At 44.2% G+C, this 26,279-nt stretch overlaps 1 protein-coding gene across 9 annotated transcripts in view; it reads right to left on the reverse strand.

The window, feature by feature from the left end:
- Nucleotides 1-26,279, reverse strand: part of Apba2 (amyloid beta precursor protein binding family A member 2) — a 232,175-nt gene that overhangs the window by 90,068 nt on the left and 115,828 nt on the right. For 2 of the 9 annotated variants that reach the window (XM_052761564.1, XM_052761560.1), the window contains exon 4: nucleotides 9,031-9,107. The exons of the other annotated variants lie outside the window; for them this stretch is intronic. The gene's annotated coding sequence lies outside the window, so the exon portion shown is untranslated. The remainder of the gene's footprint in view (nucleotides 1-9,030; nucleotides 9,108-26,279) is intronic. 9 annotated transcript variants of the gene reach the window in all.

The following is a 26,279-nucleotide window of genomic DNA, read 5'->3' on the forward strand; positions in this document are numbered from 1 at the left end:
ACCTTTCTCAATTATTCTCAACCTTATATTTAAAAAAAAAGTCACTATTATATGCATAATATAATATGTATGTGAGTGCAGGGGTTGGGGCGAGGGTGCCAGGGCACATATGTGACGGTCAGATGGCAACGTTGTGGCGTTGATTCTCTCCTTCCACTTTTACATGGGTTCCAAGGATGGAACTCAGGCCATCAGGCTTGACCAGCATGTGGGAGCTCCCAGTCAGTCCCAGAGATGGGCATTACAAGATCAGAACTGAACCACTTCTTCCTGGACCAACTGCTTACATGTCCCACCACCTGTTAGGACCATCAGCTGGATATGAAGCTTCTGATCCATGACTCTTTGGGGCTGAGTCCCATCCCATGGCAGAACTCTTGCTCAGAACTGCAACCGCCCAGTGCTGCCTCTGTCTTCCAGCCGCTCTGACCATGCTCGATGGTTTTTGCATACACCTCTCACTGTTTGAACCTACTACATGCCTTCTACCTCCTGGAAAAATGATGATGAATGACTGTAATGACTTGAATAATTTCCAAAGAAAACAAATGTTAATAATAAAAAGGAAACAAATAAAACAAATAAAAAAGGAAACAAATGTTAATAAACAAAACGTTAACACAGACTGAGCAGATCTGGTGAGGGTGGTGTGTGTCCCTTGTCCTGCTTCCTCTCCTACTGGGAATGAGAAATGTTTAAGTTCAACAAAATGAAAATAATCGTCAGCTTAGACACATCATCACTGCTGGCCTTCTACCATCGGTCAGTGTCTTAGACCAAAACACCTGGTCAATGGAAGCTCCGTAGGACCTAGTTTGAAGGACCTAACCTGTTCCTGAATAAAAAGACACTTTACGGACCAGCTGGTGCTACAAAGTAAGGCTCTGTCAGTCAATCAACCAATAAAGAAGCAAGCATTTCAAAGTAAATGAAGGGGCTGGAGCGATGGCTCAGCAGTTAAGAGAACTTCCTGCGCTTAGAGAGAACTGGGCCCACATCAGGTAGCTCACTATCACCTCTAACTCTAGGTTAGAGCGTCTGACCCCTCTTCTAGCCACTGAGGGCACCTGCACACAGGTTCACATACTCACACACAGATAGACAAACAGACATATCATCTTTAAAACACAGACTGAGAAGCAACTTTCTGAAACTGTAAAGGCAAACTAACAGCAACCCGCTGATGGGTGATGTTGCTCTGTGTGCTGTGAATGTGTTGCTCTGATTGGTTGGTAAATAAAATGCTGATTGGCCAGTAGCCAGGCAGGAAGTATAGATAGGATAAGCAGACAAGGAGAATTCTGGGAAAGGAAGGATGAGTCAGGAGACGCCAGCCCACCGTCCAGGGAGCAGCATGTAATGGCACACAGGTAAAGCTATGGAACACATGGCGATATATAGATTAACAGAAATGGGCTGAGTTTAAGTGTAAGAGCTAGCCAGTAGTAAGCCTGAGCTAATGACTGAGGAGTTTTAATTAATATAAGCCTCTGTGTGTTTACTTGGGTCTGAGTGGTTGAGGACCAGGTGGGACACAGGAAAACTTTCAGCTACAACCTGCAGCAGAAGGTCGTGATTGACAGGGAAGCAACAGAAGGCTTTCTGTAAAGGGAGGGGTGGGGGCAAGGAGCAGGGCACCAGCTGCCACTGTCCTCAGCAGCTTTGTACAAGTCACCCTAGCTACAGCCGCTACCACAGGACAAGCCTTGCACTGTGGTGATCTTGAGAGGAAGAGGCAGGAGAGCTACTTGTCAGATAAAAAGGCTATCTTCCAGAATGAGCAGACAAAACAGTACAGCCAAGAAAAATGTTCAACCAGATGCCAAGGTGCCTCAATATGAAGATTCAGTGGCTGTCCTCTGCATCAGCAATTAGAAAGATGTGACAATGAAATGCATCTCATGGGAACAAAGTTATAAAGCATCTAGAAAGAAATAATAGAGACATACAAAAATTCTGTCTGAAAATATTCACTATGTTCCTGGGATGAAGAAATACTGTAAATATTTTAATTTGGTTTAAATCAATTTAGAAAGTCAATGTAGCTCTTGCAGAATCCCCAGCAAGAACAATAAAGCCCTGACGGCAGAGGAAGTGACTGGAGAAACATTATAGGACAACAACGAAAGACAGAAAAATAAAATCACACAGGAAGCTTTTATTAGCATAGGAATGAACAGAAGTATCCAAGAAGACTGTCCACAGCAGCCTAGCAAATGTGGGGATTTAGTATATGATGATGAAGAGGAGTTCAAATTAACTGGGGAGGGTGGTACAGTCTTTGTAACCCTTTTACTTAAAAAGATCTATCTGCCCCCAAACTTTTCACAAAAATAAACTGTAGAGAGGCTAACATGGAAAACAGATGTCTCTAGAATACTAGGTGCTTGGCATAGGGAAAGCCTTTGTGAATGACAGACATCACAGTCATCAAGGAAAGGAGTGACTCCCATCAGGAAGAGCAAGTGAAACCTCCCTCACATCTGTGAGGAAGGCCACTGACTCAAACAGGAAAGGAAAGGAAATATGGGTGGGGCAGTGGAGGAATGGCACCCTTGGGAGTTGCTAGTGGAAATGTAAACTAGCATGGCATCTACGGAACCCAGTGTGGAAAGTCCTCAAAAAAGAGAAACTATAATTTTCCCTAATAACCCTATTCCTGGGTATACATCCAAGGAATGAATTCAGGCTGTGAAAGAAATGTCTGCCCACACTATTCCCTGCAGAATCATTCATTCACATTATGTCAACTCTGCAGACAGCCTCCATGTCCTCTGGCAGGTGGATGGGTAAACAGGATACGGTGTACACATGTGACAGTGTTACTCAGCCTTCAGAAAGAAGGTGATCCTGCCGTTTACGGCAATGGATGAACCTGGAGAGAGTCTCATCAAGTGCAACAAGCCAGGCACACAACCATGCGTCTCATGCTGTTCCTGGCGTGAGGAATCTACCACAGGCAAACTCCTGGCAGCAGAGAGCAGAGCAGCGGCTGAGGGCTGTGAGGCAGGAGTGGGCAGGGAGGGGCTGGTCAGAGGAAACAAAGCTTCAGATAGGCAAATAAGCACGTTCTAGAGATCTGCTAAAAAGGGAAAGTTAACTTTGTACCAAACACCATTGGCCAGGAAGGGAGATCTTCTATTGAGTCTTTTTATCTCAAAAATAAAGAGTGAGGGGGCAGTTTTTGCAGGTGGGTGTTAATGGCACAGATCGCAGAGACACAGTAACGCAGTGACTGGCAACACATGCTCTCACTCATCCCCCAGGTTAACAAGATGCACGAGCTCATTATGTATAGTGTCGGTATGCCAACAAGACTGTAACCACGGTTTCAAGAAAAATAACTTTGATGATACTAATGAAAAAAATGAAAAATTTCCTCCTACATTTTCTTATTTATGATTCCTAAGTAAATATTAGGTCAATTATTTAACCACAACAACAAATAAATTTTATCCCTGCATTGGAAGGAAAAAAAAAATTAGAAACCTAAAGTAAAAAAAGACAATCGCAAATCATGGCCTGGAAGAAAACAGTAGCCATATGGGTACCAACATACCCTATGTGCATCAATACGAGATAGATAGATAGATAGATAGATAGATAGATAGATAGATAGATAGATAAGAGAGAGACAGACAGACAGACAGACACATAGACAGATAGGTAGGTAGATAGAGCAACTAGCCCAATGGAAATAAGAAAAAGTATAGAAAGATAATTGATGAGAGAGACAGACTGGTATTATTGACCTCATAAAGACTTGGGACACTCAAGAATCTAGATCTTTCCTCTCATTGAGCAAAGTTCCAGTATCAGCACCAAATGCCACAGTCCACTCCAGAAGCAACATGGCGGCATCTGTGGAGCTGTGGAGGCAGCCATTCCACTTCCTTGCCATTTCCTCAGAGAACCATTAGCCCACAAACATCCTGTTTGTGAGAGCAACCATCAGGAAACAATCCAAGTGTTCATTAGCAGGAAAGCGTTCATTACACGGTACCTAGTAAAGCTGCTCAGGGAAGCCTCTACTGCAGTTAACACAAATGAGGCCGAGCTCCTGATGGGACTGGTGGGGTAGCTTTCCCAGAGGCGGCAAACGTCACAGACTCTGGGATGCTGCCCCTGCCTGTAAAGCCCACCACAGCTGTGTATGTAGCCAAGCCTAAGGTAAGATGTTGGTGCCCCAAGGTCTCAGGTGTTGGCATTTAATCCCCACAACGAAGCTTCCACAGGGAAGAAACAATCCATCCGATTGACTATGGGCACCGAGTTGTGGAAAAAGGAAACCTCTTCCTCTAACAGTGTTCAGAGGTGGGGTTCAGATGATGAGTAGATAGGGTCATATTAGAATGGACCTCAATGGTCGGTCCTTGGGTTTGGGGTTGTTTGTTTGTTTGTTTGTTTTTATCAGAGAAGGGACAGAGAATATAATAGACACACACACACACACTGCCATGGTGTCACTCAAAATTATCCAAATGTTTTTAACGAAAATACAAGAGCTACAGAGATGGTCAAGCAATTAATACTGCTCTTGCAGAGGACCGGAGTTCTATTCCTGACACACATGTCCAGCAGCTCCCAATCACCCGTAACTCCAGCTCCAGGGAATCTGATACTTCTGACCTCTAAGGCACCTGCGCACGTGTGTTTGTGTGTGTGTGTGTGTGCACGCACACACACACACACACACACACACACACACACACACACACACACACACACACACCCTCCCCACATACACATAATTAAATAAAAATAAATCTTTGGTTAAAAGAAAATACAGGGGCTTAGAGGTAGCTTGGTGATTAAGGGCATTGATGCTCTTTCAGAGCACCTAGGTTCCGTTCCCAGCACCCACATGGTGGTTAACAATAGTCTGCAACTCCGGTTCCAAGGGATCCAATGTTCTCTTCTAGCGTCCTCAGGCACCGGGCAGGCATTCGAGGGTGTATAGACATACAAAACACCCATACACATGACAGACAGACAGACGACAGAGAAAGAAATCACAGACTTCTGCCTATCTATAATAGCCTTAATTGAAAATAAAGGGCGATAAGAACCAAGCCAAAGGGAAATATGAAAGGGTCACTCTTCTCCTTGGAGGGGTGCAGTGTGGGAGCGGCCCCAGAAAGGGAGGGAGAAGGTAAAGTCAACACAGGGCCTGTGAAACCAGCTTCCACCTCACTGCCAGCAAGGCAACGGCAGGGCCCTCATCACGCCACAGCTGGACCGAAGGGCAACCCCAATCTAGCATACAGAGGAAGGTGAGTTCCATCAGCCCCGAGTCAGAAAAGGCCAGAGCTCCAGGCCAGTCCCCACAGTGCTCTCCCTGCTGCTCTACAGTGTTATCTCCCTGCAGGCAGCAGGCAGCAGCAGACCTTATTCTCCAGCTCCGATGAGAGACGCAGGGGCAGTGCAGGTGACAAGGTGACACCAGGGCAGTGCAGTGGCCTAGGCTGTGACCTCTCCCTTAATGGAGGAGTAGAGCTCATGTTCTCTGATGTTTCTCCAGCATCAGGTTCTTCTGCTCATGGCTCTACCACCTCCCGTGCCTACTGACCATCTCCCATGCCTATTGACCATTTCCCATGCCTCTTCGACCCTGCTGTTTGCACAGAAGCCAAGAAAGTGACGGTGGGCTTCGCTGGCCTCTGAGCATCAAAGCTCCAGCCCTTAGGCTTCCCTTCAGTTCTCCCATGCACAGCCAGGCACTGCTCTGTCAGACACCCCTATGCCCAGACTCCACTCTCCACAGCTACCCTTCCCCACCTGCCTGTCCCTGCTGGAAAGATGCCTCTGGCAAGAGTATACCGCAGGCCCCTGGGACACCAGCTCATTCCTCTTCTCCATAGGCCCATGAAACTTAATTCTCCATACAGGCCTTGTAGGGATATGCCATCCTTCCCACTCTGTAATGGGCCAAAGGAGCGGAGAAACGAAAATCGGATGGATGCAATCAGAGCCTCCCAGGCAGCCGTGCAGTAAAAAGCACTGGAATGGTTTCAGTGCAGGTAATCACACCACGCCTCCAGAGGAACAGCTTGTCACATCCAGCTCTCAGCCGTGTTGCAATGGGAATTACTGGGGAGCTAAAAGGCACACATCTTTACCAATAGCTCTCTATGCTAATTCATCAGTACCCACACTCCCCTCAGAGACCTTGGCCCAGCTGGCTGGGACAGACCCCAGGGTTAGCTCCCCTGCAGAGACCGGTGCAAATAGCTTTCAGTCAGCTGCAGATGCCAACGGACCACCAGGAAATACAGGCTGGGGGAACACAGGGCCCGCAGAAGGAAGAAAATGCAGGTGAGGTAGGGAGCGCAGGAAGCCAGGGGAGACAAAGGCAGCAGCATAGGGTCCTGGCAACTACTGAAGAGAAAGATACCACCCACAGCCCGGAGGAAAAGCTTCCAAAGCAGAAGTTGGCTGGCCCAAACAAAGCAAAAACAAAGAACAGCGATGGAGTGACAGCTCCTGAGAAGTAAGACAAAGCTGGGAAGACTCCAAGCAGCAACTTAAAGCTAAAGTCAGTGAAGTAGTCAAGGAAGAGGAGGAGTGTGTGTGTGTGTGTGTGTGGGGGGGGGGATCAGGATAACAGATCCCAAACCAAGAAGAAATCATAAGCAAGACAAAGGGTTAAATCGGCACGAGGAACACGGAGACTGGGAGCTTCAGGAAGAAAGAAACAGAGAGCTGCAGCTCCATTCAGGGAGGCTTCCCAGGCTTGCTCTGAGCTGAATGTCCCCGTAGCTTGGAGTCTCTTCCTCCCATGGGCACAGGTACCCTGAGCAGATGCAGAAGCATCAATCTGCGGTCTCCCTTCCACAGCCACACACAGAGAGACACTCAAGCAGCCCCGGCCTGTCCTCCTCCTTCAGAAGCTCAGCAGGGCCGTCTTCGCAACCATCCTCAGAGTCTGGATTCACAGTCATTTTGATTGGCTTTCTTGGGAAGAAGCACGGACATATTAATCACCACACCTTTGGTTTTATTTCTACTGATGAAGCTATACACGATTACAGCAGGCAGGTGAGTAGGGTCAGCGGGCAGACACGTCTGCTACCCAACCTGAAGTCCTGAGTTCAATCCCAAGAACTCACATGGCGGGAGGAGATAATCAACTCTACCCACGAGTTGTCCTCTGACCTCTATAGGTGTCCCATGGCATGGGCATGTCCAAACACATGAGTACACACATACCCACACACATAGACATTAAATAAACAATTTAAAATAAAAAGTGTCTTTGGTCATGAAAACATGAAAGCTGCTTTGCATGCGCACCAGTCCAGACTCCAGCACTCCAGAGCACATCCTGGGCCAGCCCCTGTGGCTCTCACTTCTCTTCCCGACTTCCCTTGACAACAGTGATGGTCAGGTAAACATCAGTGGATGGGGAGTGCCATTTGCAGGCCCATCAAAAGTGGCTCCTGAATGCTAATGCATACTCCACACACTCACATAGGTGTACAAGGAATGATGTTGCCTTGGAAAGCAGCTTTTAAAAATCTGCAGGCTAGTGTGCTCCAACCTCGTGTAGAAGATTTGGGAACTTTCTATAGTGGTAGACCATTACCTGCCCTGCCCCATACAGTGAGCACTGAGCCTGGAGGCATGGCCATTCCACTAAGGAACCAAAGCTTGAATGTTTTCCTTCATTTACAGAGCTGCATCCAGCTAGCAGATATCAGATAAAGTCTAACTCTGAGATGCACGTGTTAAAGGGATGGTTTGAGATAAGAAAATTAATTAGCATTTAAGATGAGTTCCATGGAAATAGGTTCTCCTGGGTTTCTACAAAGTGGTGGCGGGGGAGGGGTGGATTTTAGCAAGATATGTAGGAGGTTCTTTCTCCCAAGTTCTGTGGACTGCCTGGAAATATGAAAATCAGAAGATGATGAGGTGGGGGTCCAGCGCAGAGAGCTTCCCCACCACATACACAAATAAGACATCACAATCTCCGCTGCGGGCCCTCGGCACGTCTGGGCAGAAAGGCTCAAACCATTGAAGGACTAACCAGAAATCTGCACCATTGATTGTCATAGGATACCTGCAGCTAACGGGCCATTTGAAGTAGCCCTCCCCAAGAACCTTTCGCCAGAAGCTTCTGGGTCTGTACATAGATCTCGTTTCCTCAGGCTGCTTAGTGGGATGGCTGGATTATATGGTAATTCCATCTTTCAGTCTGTTGAGAAACCTCCATACTGTTTTCCACAGCGTGTGTAGTAAAGAGCACCCCTACCAACAGTGTGTCAGGAATCTCTTTCCTCCACGTTCCTACCACACATTATCTTTTACCTCACCTCACATGTTATCTTTCATTGTTAAAGTATTCAGAAAAGCTCATGTACAAATCATTCTAATGTCCAATCAGTGGGAGAATGGGTAAAGAAAATGGAATGCCATTAGCATATGGAATATTACTCAGATGAAGTTGTGTTATTTGTGACAATGTGAATGAGTCTGGGGAAACAGTATGTTAAGTGAAATAAGCCAGGCAAGAAAAGATAAACGCTGTATGATCTGACTCATCTATGAACCTACAAAGGTTTTCTGATGGAAACAGACTAGAGCAGTGATTACGAGAGGGTAGTGAAGAGGATGATAGCTGGGAGAGACTGGCCAGTGAGTGCCAAGTTGTAGCCAAAAGGAGAAACAAGTCCTCATATTTGATTACATAATACGGTGGTTGCAGTTAACAATAACACATTGTGCATTCTAAGGTGGCTAAAATGGAGAATTTCTGAGTGTTCTCACCACAAAGAAATGGTGAGTGTCTGAAGTGCTGGACATGCTGAGTATCTTCATGGGGTCCTTACACCTTATATATGCATTAAACAGCTGAAAATATGCACAATTATTATGTGTCAATCTTTTAAAAAGCTTTCATGACAGTCGTGATCTTCTGAGATCATTATTTTTTTTCTTTACATTAACAAAAGAAGCCTCTGATACAAACAACCCCATGGCTCAAGCAAGGTGAAACAATGCATGGAAGGGCTCGTTCTCTATTCAACTTACACTGTATTCTGTAGGGCATTTGATGAATGGCTGAAAAATGCAAGTCCTGAAATACCATTGGGTACCACCACCATGACCTGGTAGGAAAAGAAGGAAACATCATTCGCAAGAGATGCCACACCCAGCTATAATGCACTAACCTGCATCTGATAATCATCCCAGCACCAGAGAGCTACCATGGCAACTAGGACCTCAGGGGCTGAGGTGGAGACCTGCAGGGAAACACGCCTCAGTAACTCGACATTCAGTGGTACCTTCCTACTGTGCAAGCTCTCTGGAAACTCAGGTATCTACAAGCCATGGGGTTGAAGAAAGAAGAAAGCAGCAAACCTGATAACAGCACCAAGCAGAGCTTCTGGCGGTTTCAGGGGCCTTGGGGAAGAAGTGCAACCTATGGCTAATACAGCAGCGAGAACCGAGAACCAAGCTCCCGGGGACGCAGAGCCTGGGTGTCTCAGGGAAGGACAGATGCTGGAGCCATAGGAACAGGACAAACAGTGGTGCTTGGGTATCCCCCTACCTGAAATACTTAAGAGCATGCACAGGTAGTTTCAGTTTCAGACTTCTTTAGGGTTTTGGACGAACTGCACGTATATAATAAGAATCTTGAGAATGTAAATCAGTTCTAAAATAAGACATCCAATTATTTCACAGATTATATACATAGCCTGCAGGTAATTTACGCAATACACATGGTAAGGGTCTCGGTTTCATTTTTGTTGCTATGATAAGATGTTCTGACAAGAGCAACTTAAGGGGAAAAGGGCTGAGTTTAGCTCCCATATCAAGGTATAGTACATCATGGCGGAGAAGTCAGGCAGCAGGAGCCTGAAACAGCTGGTCACATTACCCCAGTCAGAAGAAGAGAGCAACAAAAGCAGGCACTCAGTTCCCTCTCTCCAGGACCCCCTACCTAGGGAATGACGCCGCCAGAAGTAGGTGTGTCTTCCTCAGTTAATACAATCAAGATCATCCCCCATAGACATATCTAGAGGCCCATCTTCCAGGTTATTCTAATATGTGTCAAACTGGCATTTAACATAAACCACTACAACCCCACCCTTGGACAACTCTACCTTCCATCCTTGTCCCCTTAGGCTCTGATTCTAAAGTATTTCATATCTTAGATTTGAAATGCTCAGCCATGTAGGCTTGGTTTATAACCCAAAGTATAAAATGAATATCCTGAGTTACAGGAATGTAAACAAATGAGCTGACAAACAATAATGTGGAAGACTAGACAAATATTCCCATTCAGAATTCCAAGTAGTGTATGGATACTGTCCTCTCATGGAGACAGTGCCTCATTCCCACATGATCAAGATTACTGTCAGCAGTATAAGTTACACACTCCTGATTTAACAGGACCAAAATGGCACTTCCCAGAGTGACTGTCTGTCTAACCAGAAGAAAACATCACATATTGTGTGTCATTCTTGATCTGTGCTCTTCAGACCTATCAAGGTCACCAAAACCAAGTAAGGTTTACCTAGCTGTCTGAAAGGGCCTCCAGAGGCATAATTCCTGAACTTAATACGATCATGGGTAAAAATACAAGAAAATACAACAGAAGTGCAGGCTTCGGTTAGCAATCACGTGTGAACCTCAGTTCACCAGCTGCCACAGGCAAGCAACAAAATAAAGAATATGGTAGTTAAGGGAGTGTCTGGATCACTCTGTATCAGTCTGCATCACTGCACACCTGAAACTATGCCAAAGCTTATCTATTCATTATCAGTGTGTTGATCATTAGACCAAGTAGACTTCAGAAAAGGAAGCTGCCCCAAAGGAAAAGTGAAGGGATTTGTATTGCAAAGGGCAGCCCACCAGTACTGAGTTCTAAACAGGTGTGTGTCCAGGTACTGGATCTCACTCTTTATAGAGGAAGAACTGGCAGGGCCACAGAGTCAACCCTGAAGTCAGAGGTGAAGTGAGCTTTCTTAGCAATGTTGTGCAACTGGCTGGTTAATAATCAAAGCAACTATATAAACACTACAGTCAGCAACCTTCGCTCATTATCATACATGCTCCTGAACTGAGGACCTACACTCCAGTACACACAGAATACTTCATCAAAATTAATTACATAGAGAAAGTCTAAAGGTAATAAACAAGTTTCAAAACACTGACACTGAATTGGCATTTCTGACTACGGCATAATTGAGCTAGAAATAAACAACAAAATACAACTCGGGAAAAATGCAAAACATTTCTGAATTAGTTCCTTTAAAATGACCCTCAGATCAAATGATGAACTGCGACAATTAAACACATTTTAGTTAGTTAATAATGAAAATATAATGTGTCAAAAACTGTGCTTCACACTCATGTTCTTGGAAGCCTTGTTCATAGCAGCCACAGATGGAAGCTAGCTAGCAGCAATCCATGGATAAACAGAGAAATCACATATGGTTTAGTCACACAATGGAATACTATACAGACTTTAAAAGGGAGGGAATCCTGACATGAGAGCCATTATTTATTTTAAAAGCTGAAAACAAGCAGACAGAACTTTATGATTCCACTTGAATGTGGAAACAAAACAGGTCACTTCATACACATATTGTACGGAGGTCTTGCCAAAGGGCAGTGTGTGGGCAAATAGGCAAGATGAAGATGTTTTAGAGATTCGTTTTGAAATGCAACAATACTACCTAACCACACACTTCATGATATTCAGACGATATGTTGTACACTTGTGTTTTACCACAATTTTAATAACAATGCTAAAGCCAGTTTGGTAAGACATTTACCCCTTTAAATTCATATATTAGAAAAAGAGTAGAAAAGTATATAACTATGTCTTTTCTCTCATGTGGTTTTAAAGTAACAACATATTTAATCCCAGATAAAACTGAAGAGAGGGAAGAAATATTTTTTTAAAAAAGAAAGAAATTGAAATGGATAACAAATCTAAAATAGAAAAAAACTCAAGTTGGGGGAGAGGAATATTGCAAAAAATTCAAGACCACCCTGGACTACAAACACACAGTAAGACCTTTCTCAAAAGAAAAAAAAGGCGGGGGAGACTCTACAGAGCCATATGTTGATTCTTCAGGGGGAATTAAATTAATAAATCCCCAAGAAAATGATGAAATGGGGGTATGGGGAGAAGAGAAGTGAGCACCCACAAATGTGACATCAGCACAAAAACGTGGCCAGCCCTCTTAAGACAGCAGTAAATGTTTTGAGCAATTCAGTACCAGTAAGTGAGGCATGTTTATGAGATGAAGACATTATTGAAAACACATGTGATGGTAGCTTCTGTCAACTTGACCTAACATAGAACCACCTGGGAAGACAGTCTCCCTGAGCGGTTGTCTACACTGGACTGGCCCATGGGCGTGTGTCTTAGAGTTTCTATCGCTGGGAAGAGAGATCATGACCACAGCAATTCTTATAAAGGAAAACATTTAATTGAGGCTGGCTTGCAGTTCAGAGGTTTAGTCCATTCTTGTGGGGGCAGGAAGCACTGTGGCATGCAGCAGACATGGTGCTGGAGGAGGAGCCAAGAGTTGAACATCTGGAGCCACAGGCAGCAGGAAGAGACTGTGAACCACTAGGCCTGGCTTGAGCTTCTGAAATCTCAAGGCCCACCCCCAGTGACACACTTCTTCCCACAAGGCCACATCTAATAGTGTCACTCCCTGCGCCTCTGGGGGTGTCATTTTCATTCAACCACCACAGCGTGTAAGTGGTGGGAGGGGGGTTAAGTTATGCAAAGACCCAGCCCATAGTGAGTGGTACTATTCCCTGAACTGTGTAAGAGTGGAGAATAGAGCTGAACACAAGCAAGTGCATACACACTCACTTCTCCTGACTCTGGATGTGGTGTGACCAGCTCTTCAAAGTCCCTGCCCTGACTTCCCCACAGTTATGGACTGCAATCTGGAATTTTAAGTGGAGATGAGTCCCTCCTCCACTCCCCACAATTGATTTTTTTCATCATGCTTTAACAACAGAAAAGAGGCCATAGCAGCATACAGACATCAAAACTGGTATGAGAAGAAAAACTCCAAATGGCCCTGTATTTCCAAAAGAAACTGTATTTGCCATTAAAATTCTCTTCTCAACTTCAGAGTTCACAGGCTTCCCATGTGAATTCTTCCAGTCAGTGTGAACTTGACACAAACTAGAGTCACTTGGGAAGAGGAAATCTCAAAGGATGAATGGCCACCATCATATGGACCTGTGGGCATGTCCAATGGGGCATTTTGTTAATTAGTAATTGATGTGAGAGGGCCCAGCTCACTGTGGGTGGTGCCATTGGTAGGCTGTATAAGAAAGCAGCTGACTAAACATGGATCGGCCAGTAGGCAGCACCCCTCCAAGGCCTTAGCTTCAGTTCCTGACCTGACTTCCATCAGTGAACAACTGTTCCATGGAAGTGTATGCAGAATAAACTCTTTCCTCCCCAAGTTGCCTTTGATCATGGTGTTTATCCCAGCAATGGAAAGTAAACTAAGATAGGCCAATAAATCAAACAAAAGCCACCAATGTTACCCAAACTCTATGGAGAAGAAAAAGAGGAAGTACCCCCAAACACTTTATGAGGTATCCATTACTCATATCCCAAACACAGTCCTTAACACTGCAGTAAAAACAAAACAAAATAAATATAGCAAATCACTTTTGAACAAAATTACAAATAAAAATATTAACAAAACATAGCAAATTAAAAGGAGTTACATATAAAACTTACATCATATTAGACCTGGTTGGATTTGACCCAGGAATTCAAGGTTAGCTCAGTATTTAAAACTGAATGCTATAATTCACCTCATCAGTGAGCTAGCATGGAAACAAAAAGAGTATTTCAGAAAACTTTCCACTCCCTCTTGATAAAAACCTAAAGTAAACTGAAACTAGAAACGAAAGGTAATATTCTGAATTGAACAGAGTACTTCAAAACATTTAAAAGAAAACAGGAAACACAATCACAACTTTTGAAAGGAAATGACAGAAAAAATCTCCCCTAAGACAGAAATCACCAAACTGGGATTTTCAGCAGGTACCAAAGGGGGAGCTCTTATTGGTCATGGACAATATGGCTTCACAGCTATAAAAGTTTAAAATAACCTACAAATAACTATCAAAATTATTAGCCAAGCTTAGTAAGGATTCTGGATATAAAGGAAATATATGAAAACATATTTATAGATAGCTATAAAACCTATTATAACAATTTTTAAAATACATTTACAACAATGTCAGGATTCAAAAAAAAGATGTTCTACACACAAAATTATCCCCCCCCAACAAAAAAAAAACAGATGTAAACCACAATGAAGGTAGATTAAAAATCCATTCATTGGACAACTTCCCATTACATTTGTCAACTTCTAAATGGATCTGTACCTCAAAGGATCTCATCAGAACACCTGCAAGGGTTCACATTTAGGAACAAGTATTTATGTGGAAATTGAGAGGATGGATCTAACTTTACGTAGAAATACAAAGGGTAAACATAGTAAGACACTCTTAAGGAGCACAATCAGAGGACTAAACAGGACAGTGAGTGCATTTCATAAAAATGAGGTAATTAAGATGCTGCAGTGTTTATACATCGACAAATAGGCCAGTGGGGCTGAATGCTCACAGTGATTTCATTTGTGAAAATGTGACACCCGTGTTGAGATCAAGCCAAGGGAGGCGGGATCAGTCTCCCACCCAAAAGTAGTTCAGACATGAGACTGGGGATCGCACACAACACTAAGAGGAGAACAAGGCATCCATGAAGGCTGGTCCAGTGGCATGGGAGAAAGTGGGAGGGCCTTGATGGTTAGGGAACTAGGCCTTGGGGGAGTCTATGTGCAATAGCAGAGCTTACATGGATTGAAGTTGTGGTTGGTGTTCGGCCCTTCTTAGGATGGTCAGTTGTGGGGCAGAAAGAGAAGTGAGAATGAAGTCTGAAAACTGCCAGACCTGACATCAGAAGTGGAACCAGACCCTCTGTAGAGAGTCATGAAGTGATTAATAATGCTGGATCCACCAGGCACCCATGGAAAGGAAAGCAAACCTTGGCATCTACTTCATCATCTACTTGGCATCCATTCAGACATTCAGAAAAGCAACTCAAGTGAAAGTTAAAACAGCAAAGCTTCAAAACCTGAATGGCAGGGGCTGAAGAGGGGACTCGGTAATTAGGAGCAATGGCTGCTCTTCCAGAGGATCTGGGTTTGATTCCCAGCATCCACATGGTGGTTCACAACCGACTATAACTGCAGTCCCAGGGCATCTGGTACTCTCTTCTGTCCTCCATATGAACATACATGCAGGAAAAACACCCATATGCATTAAGTAGTTGCAGTGGAATAGAATATTTGTTTAACTAAGTAAAGATTTGTTTCATTTGTTTATGTTGTGGAATATGTGTTTAACTATGTAAAGATGTGTTGCTGTGCCTGCTTGAGACACCTGACTGGTCTAATAAAAAGCTGAACAGTCAATAGCTAGGCAGAGGAGGTATAGGTGGGGCATAAAGAAAAGAGAAGGAGAGAGAGAGAGAGAGAGAGAGAGAGAGAGAGAGAGAGAGAGAGAGAGAGAGAGAGAGAGAGAGAGAGAGAGATGCCAGGGAGCAGCAGGGGCCAGTCAGCTAGGAGCCAGACAGACAGACAGACTGGAGGAAGCAGGAAAGCGGGATGGACAGAATGTAGATGAGGTAAACGAGCCTTAGGGCAGCATATAGATTAATAGAAATGGGTTAATTTAAGTTAAAATAGCTAGCTAGAAACAAGCCTAAGCTAAGGCTGAACAGTCATAAATTAATAAGTCTCCATGTTATGGTTTGGGGACTGGTGGTCCAAGAAAGCCTGCTACAATTAGTTAGTCAGTGAATTAGTTAACTGCAGAGTGCTTTCAAGGTTTTGGAATGTGTATAGATGTCCTGAATAGGACATTTATCACACTGACTTAAATTATAAGGCTGATAACTTGGCTTTCTGTTCATCAAAAACCACCTTTGAGACCAAGATAGAAAGCATGTAAGAAAATGTCTCCAACATATATATGTAACATAGGCTAAACATGTTGAATATATGAACTCCAACAAAGTGCTAAAAGAGAAAAGCCAGCAGAAAAAGGAGCAAGGTCCCCACACAGAAACTTCAAGTGAGATCTCCAAAAACAATAAAGAAAATTCTAAAAGGGTATTTAACTCCATTAGTATTCTGACAAATGCAAATTTAAGCTACAGGATCTCACTATACATCCGCCAGATATAAAATTAAAACTGACAACAGCAATTAGTAGCAAGATGTGAGGCAAACTCAACTCTTACACTTAGCTGAACGTGGAATTTGGAACAACTACTTCAGAAAATGGATTAGTCCTGTTCACTAAAACACAAATCCATCCAGATCCCACAGCTTTTCCAGCTGATCCCTAGAGAGATACTCCCTAGGAATGGAAGCATGTGCACCCAACATACAAGGATATTCCTATGAGAAATAATGTCCACAAAATGGAAAAGGTCCTGTGTCCGTCAAATGAAGAAAACATAAACTCTTGTCTATCTATACCATGTAAACTTAGAACTGCAGTCATCAGTAAATTACAGTCACACTCAATACCAGTGGATGACTCATAAGTACAGCATAGTTTGAAAGAAGTTGTCCCAAAATAGTACATCCATTATTTTAAAATTCAAAAATTAGCAAAAGTACCACATGGTGATAGGATTCTAGGAACCTTTGGGTGTGGCAGCTGTTGTGGTTTGAATGGGAAATGTTCCCCATGGACTCAAGTGTTTAAACACTTGGACCCCAGCTGGAGGCCTGTCTGAAAAGCCATGGAACCATTTAAGTGCTGGATCCTCACTGCAGCAAATGGGCCACTGGGGGTAGTCGTTGAGATATTACAGCCTGTCCACTCTCTGCTTCTTAATGCACCAACATGTGAGGAGTCCCAGATGCACATTCCTGCTACCATGGAGCCACCTGCCACCATACCTTCCCTACCACAGAGGCCGTGCCCTCAAACTTCACGTCAAAATAAACCCTTGCTTCCTTTCACAAGTTACTTTTGTCAAAACAATGAAAAAGATAACAAATACAGAAAATTGGTACAAAGAGTGGGACAGTTGCTATGAGAAACCTGACCATGCAGTTCTTCTGCCTTCAGAGCTGGTTTGCAGGAGGAATGTGGAAGAGTTTGAAACACTGGACTAGAAAATCTCCAGAGTGCTGTATTGGAGTTAAATGAGCCATTCCAATGGGAGTCCAAAGACGAGAACTCCAAGGGGAATGTAGACAGGGGGGTCTAGCTCAGAAGGCTTGAGAGGGCAATGAGGACTCTATCAGGAGTGGGGAATAGAGGCCGTTCACGTTATATTCTAGAAAAGAATCTCACTTCATCCTGCCACTGTCCTGACACCTTGGGGCTGAATTAAAAAGTAATGGACGACTTTGTTTGGTGGAGAAATTTTTAAAACAGAATAGCATTTAGCCTGAGGCATGGGCACTGCACATTGAACTAATCTGGGTTTACAATGAAGGAGAGCGAGTGGAATGGAGCTGTAAGTGTACAGTTTGCAAGGAAAAATGTATAGTCCCAGTCGAGGCAGGTTGTAAGCAGCATTAACTGTTAGCAATTAGCATCATTAAAATATAAACACCTCCTGCTCTGCACTGGGACAAAGGAAAAGGTATCCTGAGGGAAAGACTTCACCCATTAAAGGGTCCTACTGGTAAAATAAAAACCAATTTAAAAGAGTCTAAACTAAGACTACCACTGTAGGGGTTCCCTGCTCAAATGCAAGCATGTAAGCAAATGTATCCCCAGAGTCAGTCTCAAAGAAATATACAGGCTTCTGCAACTGTGACCCAAGAGGTCAGACGACATTATGAACTGGAAGCAGAACTACATACTGTTATTTATGTGGTACTGGTTTGATAGGCCTGAGAGATGCAAGAGAGAAATGGAGACTTGAACTAAATTTTCCAGAAAGCCATTGAACCCAGGCTATATGTAGTAGTGTCAGGTTCTCTGTAAGAAGGCCCTGAAAGAGCATGAAGCTGGAAACGGGATACCTAAATTGCAGTGGAGACTCTAAAATGTTGAAGATGTCAGGACCATAGATGTCATCAGAAGAAACTTTCAAGCTTATAGTGAATCTGTCCCAAGAGAAAGGTTTCTTGTACTGTAGACAGTTGGGCTGGGGGAAGGCAAGGTGTCCCAGTGTATGGATCCCAGATGAGTCCATCACAAGCCCCAGATGCCAGACATGAAGCTGTAGGATTTAATGTTTGACCTGGTAGGTCTTGGTCTTGCTATAAACTGAACTGTCTTTACTACGCTCTCATTCCTCTTTTGAGTGGTAATCTTTATGCTATTAATGAATTGAAAAGTGTGTAGCTTGTTTTTTGTTGTCCTTTTTTTTTTAATAGGGGCTCAGAGCGAAGAGATTGTCTTCAGTCCCTGTGAAGGGTATATTGTTGGATAATCTTTTCATACATTGTGAAGATGTATCTTTGTCAAAGTACCTTCTGATTGGTTTAATAAGTAGCTGAATGGCCAATAGCTAGGCAGGAGAGGATAGGTGGGATTTCCAGGGAGAGAGAGGAGGAAGAGAAGGAATCAAGGTTCTCAGAGACACCAGTGAGCAAGTCAGACATACAGTACAGAGGAGAGGTAACCAAGCCACATGGCAAAATGTAGATTAATAAAAAGCAGGTTAATTTGAGTTGAAAGAGCTAGCTGGGGACAAGCCTAAGCTAAAGGCTAAGCTGTCATAATTAATAAGAATTCTCCATGTCAGTTTTTGTGAGCTGGCAGTCCCAAAAGAAAGTCAAACAAGGATACTCTTGGTTATCAATTTGACACACTTGGGAAGGGAGAACCTCAACTGAAGAACTGCCTCCATCAGATTCACCTGCGGGCATGTGCTGTGGGGCATTTTCTTGATTATTTACTGATTACGAAGGGTCCAACCCAATGTGGGCAGTACCATCTCCAGGCAAGTGGGCCCAGACTATGTATGAAAGGTAGCTGTATGTGTGTCCAGGAGCAAGCCAATAAGCAGTCAGTCTCCTCCATGATTTCTGCTTCAAGCTCCTGGCTTGAGTTTCTGCCTTGGCTTCCCTCAGTTGTGGGACTGTGAAGTATAAGATGAAATTAACCCTTTCCTCCCTGAGTTGCTTTCTGTCAGTGTTTTAATCACAGCTACAGACACAAAACTAGGAAAGTCTCAAAAGAGACTTTGGACTTCGAATGGCATTGAAATTGTTAAGGGCTATGAGACTTTTAAAGTTGGACATGATACATCATGGTGATCTCGTTCACTGCTAAAGATTTTCTTTAATTCCTTTTCAGAAATTGGAAGCTTAGGTGGGTGGGGTCTTGCCTTGAGGTCACCATTCCCATTATTCCATTTAGCATCAGGCTTTTCTTTAAACATTTTATCTCCTTGAGCATAGGACTTAGCTCATTACACTTCCTGGGACTCCTTTTCTCCTCAAAATTGTACTTTTTGTATTTTTCCTTGCTTAGCTTGTTCCTCTTTATTATAGATCTGCCTGAGAGTGATTACTAATAACCATACCACATAGTCAATACTAAACTGTTTTGAAATCTCTAGCAAAGCCATTAATCAAAAACTCTTCAACTTAGCCTCAAGGAAGATTTTTAAGACAGAGCAAAAAACAGCCACATTCTTTGCTAAACTATCACAAGAATGGTATCTAGGCCACTTACTAATACTATTCCCCTCTGAAACCTCTTTGGGCCATCATAATCTACATTGCTCTCACCACCACTGTTTTCCATGCTCCTATTAGTATGGCCTATTAACCTCCACTTAAAGTGTCAACTCCTTTCTTAATCCAAAGTCCCCAAATCCACATTCTGCCAACAAGCAACATTTTCAGGCCTGTCATAGCAACACTTTACATCCTTGTACCAATTTCCTTCTTAGTTACTGTTCTATTGTTGTGAAGAGACCCCATGACCAACCTGACTATTATAAGAGAAAGCATTTCATTGGAGGCTTGCTTACAATTTCAGATGGTTAGTCCATTACCAGCATGGTGGGAAGTCTGGCAGCATGCAGGAAGGCCTGGTGCCGGAGGAGCTGAGAGTTCTATATCAGGATCCTCAAACAGCAGGAAGAAAGAGCTTTTGGGCTTGCCTGGTCTACCTTAGGCTTTTGAAACCTCAAAGCCCACCCCCAGTGACACACTTCCTCCAACAAGGCCACACCTACTCCAAGGCCACACCTCCTAATCTCTCCCAAGTAGCACCACTCCCAGTTCATGGAATGACCATAACACAGAGCAGAGACATCCTTTCGGGAGATGGTCTGCCTGTGGAGTGCAGCTTTGCCTATGCACGAAGCTTCAGCAACCCTTCCCTGAAGCCTTCCCTGTGGATTTCAGGCCTGCCTACACAGGCTACACCACCACATAAGCTGCTTCCTTACAGTGTCTTAAAAGCTATCCCTGCTTCACCTGTTGGCTGAGCCTTGACTGGCAGGCCAAGAATCCCACCTACCCTCTACGATTCCAGCTCATTCCAAAATTCAACTGCTGGCACCCACACACACAAATGGGGAGTCTCTTCACATGGGTTCCTACTGGTCATTATCTACTGGTTCAAGCAAAGGTGTAGTATAGTTTAGCAATTTCACAAGTAACTGAGAGCACTGGTACGAGCTTGGAGAGGTAAGTTTGATCAAATTAGATGGGTTTCTTTCCTGCACAACTTCCCAAGGCCTTTATTAAACAGGACTCTTGGGGACTGTCCAGCTGGGGGACATGTGGACTAAATTCAGGACCATCACAGGGGACTCCACAGAATGCAGCTGGGGAAAGCCTGCTTGCATACTGCTATCATTAATTAGAATTGGACATAATTAACCTGATCTGAATATCCTTAATAAAAAATTACATACAGAAAAGGCGGACTTCCTTCAATTTAATCACACTAATTATGTTGGGCTTAACCTACTTGCAGTTCCCTGTGCTGTTTCCTTAGCACACTTTTCATCTTCTTGAAGGGGGTGTTGGTGATTTTTTTTTTCTCTCTCTCTTAATGCAACTTAAAAAAAATGTCGGTGTCAGAGTAGAACTTTCCAAATATTTGAAAACACGTTCTGAATCTGAGAACAAACAATCAGGCATCTCCTTTAAGCCTACTCCAGGGGACACTCAGTATCAGAGTGCTTCCATCAGTTGCGTTGGGTTCCCTGGGTTCCCACTTAGCAGAGTAGGAAAATGCATTTCTGGACACCTAAGAAACTAGAATTAAATAATGATCCCTTATTTCCAGAGCATCCATTAGCCACGAAGCACTGGGCTATGGACATGGATCAGTGGTGACAGGAATCCGCACCAACATTAGGAGCAGAACATCAGCAGGCAGGGCTGTGGGGTCAGACTTCCAGCCAACACCCAAAAGCGTGAGTTGTTTGGGAAGAGGTTCAAAAGCACACGAGAGATGGATAAGCTCGGCATGGCCCAAGGCAGCCTGAAATGCAGTGGCTGAAAACACAGGGCCAGGTCAGTTAGCACAGCCTGGCTCCTGAGAAATCCAACACTGCAAGGAAGAGACAGACGCAGGACCACCTGAGAACAGGTGAGGCCAGGGATTCAGCCAGTCAGTGGGGCCCCTAGCAAATGGAAGCAAGGCGGTACAAAAAGACACATGATTGCAGAGTAGGGAGGAGTGCCACATATGGGTGCTACCACAACCTCTCTTTTGTATGTGTGTCGGGGGCGCACACATGCACACATAGTCCTCTGTATGTGTTTATGTGCGGGCAGGTATGTGCGCACATGAAGTCAACATCGGATATCACTCCTTAGGTGCCATCTGCCTGCATTTTTGATCGTTTTTATTTTTTAATTATTTGATTACATTTATTTATGTTTATTTGTATGGATGTACAGACACAAGTGCCACAGTGAGAGTGTGGAGGTCAAAAGACAACTTGAGGAGTTGGCTTTTCTCCTTCTGAGATGTGGGTCCCAGGATTGAACTCAGGTCATCTGGCAGCCCCTACCTTGTTATTTGATACCCAGTTTCTCAGGGGGCTGGTGCTCACTGGGCTAGCTGGAAACCCCAGGGATCCACCTGTCTCTACCTCCCCAATGCTGCTGTTAATTTAAGCATGTGCCACCACACCCAGCTTCTTGTATGTGGGTGCTGGGGGTCAAACTCCTGTCCCCAAGCTTGCAAGGCAAGCATTTTAGCACCTGAGCCATCTCCCCGGTCCTACGACAACCTCTTCTTCATGAGGTTCAGCATCATGAGATAAACAGAACAAAGCGTAGAGAGTGATGAGGCAGAGACCCAGGGACACACACCAGTCGGGCTTAACCATTGTTCATTTTCTCTGCCTCCCAAACCACTAGACCCAAAACACTAACAAAGACATTCTCTCATGGAGAATGAGCCCTGGTCTCTTCTATTTTGTTTTAATTTATTTAAAAAAAAATGTTCATTGTGACCTATGGTTATGTCTGTGTGCCAGCTTGACTGGGCCACACCTGGCTAACCATAGTGCGTTCTGGCTCCCTCTCTTAGGGTATTCTGGGAAGATGTCCATTTGAACTGGTGGGCTGGGTAAAGCAGATGTGTCTCTCAGGATTAGGGGACCTCCAACAATCCAGGGAGGGCCTGACTGGAATAAAGAGGTGACAGAATATGCCCTCTGCCTGACTTCTTAGCCAGGACACCTGCGTCCTGTCCTCTAGACCCTGGCTATGAGGCTGTTGGGCCTAGGCAGGAAGCTGTACTCAGTGCTCTAGCTCTTGGGACTGTGTGCCTGCCAATGGGCTCTGCTGGATCTCCAGTTTGTGCAGGCAGATCCCAGGACCTTGTTACAGATGAGCCAGTAACTGTAAAATAATAAACCCACAATAGTAAATCTAAGACACTAATGATATATTAATACACTGACAGATTCTGAGATCGATCCCATGACTTCTGGTTTTCTGGAAAACTCTGACTAATTCATGGCCAACAAAAAACATATATACCTAAGAGTGGAATGGTTGGATCACAGCATTCCACAATTGTTCTTTTTGTAAACTGTGCAGTTGCTGTCTGAAAGGGCTTTTAACCAATCTGCCCTTGATAAGTAAGGCATGAACACCTTCCCCCTTGCTTATTCTTTGGTTTATCCTAATCTGCCAAAATATGCATGTGAAATGGTATCTCATTATCTAACTTGGCAATTCCCCAATTGAAGACAGGAAGTATTCATTAGTCTATAAGCCATTTAGGCTTTTTTCATGCTATTTGCCCATTTTTCAAACTCTGTTATCTCTCTTTCTTGGTTCTCTTTAAAATGTTTACTTACATGTAATTAATTGTTATTTTGAGAGAGAGAGAGAGAGAGAGAGAGAGAGAGAGAGAGAGAGAGAGAGAGAGAGAGAAAAAGTCTTCCATGTACTTTTACCTTTTATTCTTCATACACAGGTCTTCTACTCCATGGACATACACTCATGTAAGCTATAATACCCAATCTCACCTTACCTTTTCCTACATAACCCATCAGTTGTCCTGCATGTCATGGTTTAAATATGAAACATCTCCCACTAGTTCATGCGTTGAATGCTTGGCCTGTAGCTAGAGTCACTATTCCTTAAAGTAGTAGACACCTTAGGAGTTTGGGGTCTAATTGAAAGACTAGAATGTTACTAAAGGATAGGTCTCTGAAGGTTAAACTAATGCTTCTGGTATTTTCTCTGCTCCATGAACACCGTAACATGAACTGGACTTGCATGCCCTCCCTCACCTCTCCAGATCTGCCATGCCCTCCCCCACCTCCCCACCACAATGGACAGAAACCTCTGAAACCACGAGGTTGAATAAATTCTCCCTCCTTTAAGTTGCTTTTATCTTAGATATTGCAGTGGATGCGAATGGTCCTCACAGACTCCTATGTTTGAACACTTGATCCATAGTTGGTGGAACTGTTTGGGGAAGATTAGGAAGTAAGACTTTGTCGGAGGAAGTGTGTCACTGGGGGTGGGCCTTGAAGTTTCAAAAGCCCACTTCATTCTTAATTACCTCTCTCTGCCTCGTGCCTGTGATCAAGGGTGAGCTCTCAGCTGTTCCTTCCTCGACCAGTCACCATAAACTCTAACCCTCTGAAACTGTCATCCAAATCAAATGCTCTCTTTTACAAGTTGCCTTGGTCATGGTATTTTATCATGAAGTAGCTAAGACAGGTATTTCACCATAACAATAGGAAAAATACCAGGTTCCTCTGGGACCATAACATAGCTCTATCCTGTCCCAGGTTCCTACACATATCAACTCTTACCATAGAGTCATTTTGTGTGTCTCCTGTGCCTCTCTCTCTCTCTCCCCACACAAATACCACAGCCTCAATCACGGCAGCATCCCATCAGGAACACACAGCCCAGGCCCAATGCCATCTTCTCTTAGTGTTCTGGCCCCGTGTTTCGGGGTTGTTGTTGTTTTCAAACACGGTTTTCAAGGTTTCACACAGCATTGACACATGTCTATGCTGGGGCAGCAGCAGTTCCACCAGCCAGCCATCTTCATGATTTCAACAACACCTCATCTGTGCTGAGCCCTCCGTGATTTACGTAGTTTACCCACTTCTCAGTGATCCTTCAGGATAACCACTGAGTTCATGATCTTAGTCTCCATGCATTCTATAAATATGCATATTCAAAATAATGAGGATTACAAATTGACTATTCCGGGGGGGGGGGGGGGGGGGGGGGGACAGAAAAGGATCTCAAACTTTTACAGCCAGCGGAAGCACATTTATAAGGTTATTCTCCTATAAGACACCAGGCACACCATGGGCATTAGTATTCTGAGATTATAAAATGGCTCCATTTGCAGCAGGAAAAGATATAAAGCCAGACTTCTGCTTCTCTTTGCAGCTCTCCGAGCAGAGATTCATTCTGGCATAATTGACATTTAAAAATATCCATTTCATCACCACTTTTCTTTCTAAGAAGGAATATGCTTTTCTTCGGGGACACTGTAAGGAAGGATGATGAGCACATTCACTTAAATGATGGGTTATCATACTGCTGATAGTAAGAGTGCTTGGGAGGGGCCTTGGCTATTGCAACTGGTACAGATCCTCCGTCCATATATCACAGAAAATGGGACACAGAAAATCCCAGCAGGCCTTTTTGTAGGCTCGGAAGGGGAAAAAAATACCTTGTGTTTTGGAGGTATAAACTGAACCATCCCACGGCTCCAGCTGACTGCAATATACCTGGATTTCATTCTGGAAGACTCTAAGGCACCAGTTTCACAGTGGATAATTCCTGGAGGGTGGGAGGGATGTACTGTTTGCAGGACCCAGGCTCCACGGGATTAGAATTTCACTACAATTTATGAGGCTGCATCCTCATTATTAAGGCCACCCTTCACAAGCTGTCCCCATCGCAAGTTACAAACAAAACCCTGCCCCTTTACAGAACCTGGCCCCTAAATGCTCTATCATTTCCAGAGCTGAGAAAGGCCGGTGCATGTCTTGAAGTTAAGGGTGAAATGTGCGCACAACTCTTAGCACAAAATCAAACGAGATGGGAAAAGCTCTTGGAGAGCGTGGGGTAAATCCACCGTGTATGTAAAAACAGATGACGGAGAACGAATTCAGAAACACTCAGCCAAGACCTGTTAGAAGCCAGAAAAAAGCTCCACCTTGTCCCCTGGAAAAGCTCTGAGTGCTCTACAACTCCTAACTGCTTAGGAATATGCCACAGCCAAAAGTCACCACACAATCCAACCATAACATTTGTGACAAGAACACACCCAGTGTGTTGCACAGGAATTCCCGCCTGTGTGCAGCACCAGCTGTCTTAGCAGTCCCTCAAACACAAGGTAGATGCTGGAAGCGAATAGTCGCCTTGCTTTACAAATGAACAACAATAAACCCCCACTGTTTATGACCCTTGGACTTCTGTTACCCAGAGCAAGGCAAAGCAGTGCTTCTGAGGGTAGCCTTGACCTCCAGAATCCCACCCTTGGTCTGGTTAGTCTTCTCGTCATCTTCAGAACTGCCACACAGCTCCCCTAGATAGGACATGCAATGTTTCCCTCTCCTAACACCACAAGCCATCACCTCCCTCTGAGTGATATCGCATGGTTACTGCATCCTTGTACAGCTGCTGTTCCTTCTCGTGAGTCCAGGGGGAGTCATAGAGCTGAGCAGAGGCTCTGAGGGCTCTGGGTCAGGACACAGTGACAGTGTATTGCTCAGCTTCCTGACCTCAATAACCCTCACCTCCGCTCCCTGCTCTCCAAACACACCC

This window comes from Peromyscus californicus, unplaced genomic scaffold (assembly GCF_007827085.1).
Source record: "Peromyscus californicus insignis strain IS unplaced genomic scaffold, ASM782708v3 Scaffold_4__1_contigs__length_199733344, whole genome shotgun sequence".
NCBI classification, from domain to species: Eukaryota; Metazoa; Chordata; class Mammalia; order Rodentia; family Cricetidae; genus Peromyscus; species Peromyscus californicus.